Raw genomic sequence first — 3,822 nt, 5'->3', positions numbered from 1 at the left:
CTAAATTATTAAACTGAGATCACATCCTCTAGGGTGCCAGGTCAGGTTGCCAGGAAGAGACCGAACGGGAGGGGCCTGTCTCTCTTAGCAGAGGCCTCAAAGCTTCCAGGCTGGGACGGGAAGGCCCTCCTCGGGCTTTGCACTCCTCTGGCCCACCCCACTCTTAGTCCCTGGAGGATCCTGCTTGGGGCCACAGCCACACTCAGCGCCTCCTCCACTCACCGTCTCTGCTGGCTGCCCTCCTGGCAAGGGCCGTACACGATGCGCGGGATCTGGAACCGGATCCTCTTCTCTTTCAGGATCTTTGACTCAGAGCACTGCCTTTGAGTCAGGCAGAGGTGGCTCAACCTTGTGTGCAGCCGGTGGGGCCTTGGCAAGACCCTGAGCCTGTGTGCCCTTGTCTGTGCCATCGGTACTAGCCGTTTGGTTTCTCAGATGAGGGCCCTGCCGTTCAAAGAGAAACTCTCTTTCAGGGTGTGGGAAAATGAAATTCCTTTCCAGTCATGCTACTGCTACGTCCACCAAAGGATTGGGTGGGGCCATGCAAATGGGCTATGTGTGGCCCAGGAAGAGATTTGGAAAAGGATGTCAATAATGGTTGTATAACATGAAGAGTATCATCAAGGGCACTGAATCACGCATGTAGAAGTTATTGAACTGGAGAATGTTTTGTGTATATTTCTGGCACAATGAAACAACAAGAATTGCATGAATAACAATGAGAATAAGGAAGAAGAAAATGTTCTAGAATTGCTTGTGGTGAGGATTGTACAGCTCTTCTTGACACGATCGAATTATTGAATTGTATGACATGTGGATGAAGTGCCAATAAAACCATTAAACAAACAAACAAAATCCACTCATAGAGGGGATTGGTCAGTTTTCGTTGCATTCTCTTGTCTAGAAGAGCGAGCTCTCTCAGAAGCAGAAACAGAGAGAAACCCCGGACCATCGAGGACGAAGAGGCACCGGTGGAGCACATTGGAGATCTCTGTTCTGAAGGAGCAGAGGCTGTGGCACGGAGACCATGGGACAGAGCCAGCTGAGGAGCCAAGTTGAGATCAGAGGCTGAGGCAAGGAGACCATGGGACAGTACGGAGGAGTAGCACCAGACTATGAGAAGCGGAGTCCGAGCAGGGGGCTTCCCGGGCCACAGAGGCAAAGGCCAAGGGGCTGTGTGGCTGAGAGGCTGAGGACTGGAGAGAGACGACTGGCTGAGAGAGGTGTTGCTGGGGACCACTGACTGCATCCTTTCTGCTTACTGACCCTGGCTTGTGGCAAATGAGATCTTCTCTAACGAATCCCCTTGCTTATGAATATTGTCTGTGAAGTCTATTAGCCGTGTAGATCATTGAACCTAACAGAGAAGTAGAGTGCTCTGGGAGGAATGGTTGGTCTCAGAAGAGGACAAAAGGAGAACAGAGGGTGGAGGTAGATCTGAACTCTGCTTTGTGGCAGCAGGCCTTGGGCTGATGTGGAGCTGGATTCTCCTCTTGTGTGTCCTCAGAGGAGGTCCCACCCGTCAATGCGTCTACCCGGCGCATTGCCCAGGTAAAGGAGGGACCAACCTTCTGCTCAAACCTGTTTCTCTGATTCCAGACCCGCTCCTTCTCTCGATTCTATTCTTCTCTATTATTTTTGGTTTACATTTTAGTATGTCCTTTATTTCCCAGCTCTTTACAAAGGGAATGCATGCCTTTTATAAGAATCAGAGAGAACAGAGCAGTCATTATAGACTGTGTTTGCCCGGCTGGCTGGCACTGGGTGGCTGGCGGTGGCCCTTGACCATTCCTGGGAGTGTGGAGTTCAAGCCCATTAAGGAAGCTGACCACACCTCTCTCACCTGGGTTCCTTTGCACGTGCTGATCCCTTCCTAAAACCTCCCTCCCAGCTCCCATCACCTCTGCATCACTCATTTTCGATTCATTGTTTAGGTTGCAGTTTTGCTATCACCTCCTCCAAGGTACCCACCCTCCTTGGTCCCTTCTCTCTCATCTGGGCTCAGCATCTGTTCTGTGTTCCTACAGCTCCAGTGACTTCCCATGGCATTACGTATCTCTTTGCCCAGTCATTTCTGGTTTGTATCAATGCTAGACTGGGTGCTCCCCAAGGACAGGTACCTATCTGGTCATTGTGGTACCTCAGCCAGCCCAGCAGAAGATGGAATGGTCAAATTTGCTGAATGAATGAGAGAAATAGGAATGAATAAGTGAATGGTAAAGAGGCCACCTCCATTCTTAATGAGCTCTCCCCTTATGCTATTGTTCGCTCCAAACAGGCCTTTATTGGTGCCTCTGTGCATAAGCACTTTGCTTAACTCCAGGGACTTCTAATGGTCAGCAAAACCCGTCTAAGGACAAACCCAAATACACCATCCTCAAGTCAGTTCCAACTCCTAGGGACCTTATAGGATGGAGTAGCACTGCCCCATAGGATTTCCATGGATGTAACTCTGTGCGGGAGCAAACTGCTACCACATCTTTCACCTCCAAAGTGATTGGTGGTTTAGAACCAACCTTTTGGTTAGCAGCCCCGTGTTTTAGCCACTGTGCCACCAAACACATAATATGTACCCGTGACTTGTAGGAAATGTCATGGATGATATTGGAGGGATGTTAGTGGAGAATAACAGGAGACCAGTGCTGACTTCGAGGGCGATCCGACTTATGCATAAATCCTTGCTTGGCCACTTACTTGCTGTCTGAACATTCATTCATTCTTTCAATACACCTGCCCAGTATCTCATACCGTGCTGAGAAATGACTGGCCCCTAAATCATCCAAATGGGCAATGTGGGGGGTTGAACCTAGACCTAGATGGTATTCCAGACTTGGCCGTTACAAGTGTGTGTGTGAGGGAGGAGGTAAAGCCTGATCTTGTTCCATCTCTGGGCATTGGGAGCAGGGAGAATGCCTTGGCAGTTTCCTCATGTGATGGGAGGGGTGGGGGTGGCTTCTCCTCTGAGAAAGACATGAAGTTTGATGACTGGCGCCTTGAGAGCCATCTCTGACGCGAAGAGGCCCTATAGGACAGAGTGGAAATGCCCCATAGGGTTCTCAACGATGAAATCTTTTTCTAAACAGTTTTAGTAGCCCTTCACCCATGTCATACAATGCAATAATTCAACCATATCAAGGAGAATTGCACAATGATCACCACACTCAATTATAGAATATTTTCTTCTTCCTTGCACTCATTGTTACGCATGTTTTGTTCTGTGCTTCCTCATTGTGAAAGACGACATCCTACAGAAGCCAACAGTCACAGCTTTCTCCTGAGGAGCAACTGGTGGTTCGAACCCCTGACCTTTGGGTTAGCTGCTGAGTGCTTCACCATTGTGCCCCACGGCTCCAAAAGGCGGCCTCCATGCAGCAGAGCCTTCCTGGGGACCACTGAGCCTCCCTCATCCATGATGAACCTGACACCCCCAGTACCCCTTCCCCTCAGAGAATCACACTTCTCCCTGCGTGGGCCACCTTCCACACCTTTGCATCCAGAGCCCCTCCCCCTCAGGGAGTCCCCTCCCCCTCAGTGAGGTCTTCTCCCTCTGTGACTCCTGCCAAGCCCCCAGCGCACCTCCCTCCTCAAAGAAACACTGCCCTTTCCTCTCAGGCGCCCTCCGCCCCTTTAACGAAGTCCCGCTCTCCTGCGCTTCCCGGGTCCCTGGCTCCTCCGCCTAGCACCCACTCCCCAGCCCCTCTGAGCTGCCTCTCAGGAGCAGAGCAGCCTCACCGGCGCCCACGTGTGCACGCAGTCTAAAACACCTGAACACAATTAGATAACATGGGTGTGTGTGTGTGTGTGTGTGTGTGTGTGTGTGTG

The sequence above is a fragment of the Echinops telfairi genome, unplaced genomic scaffold (genome assembly GCF_000313985.2).
Source record: "Echinops telfairi isolate 266 unplaced genomic scaffold, ASM31398v2 ScPeMD7_7457;HRSCAF=8495, whole genome shotgun sequence".
Lineage (NCBI taxonomy): Eukaryota > Metazoa > Chordata > Mammalia > Afrosoricida > Tenrecidae > Echinops > Echinops telfairi.
This window is presented reverse-complemented; position numbering follows the sequence as displayed.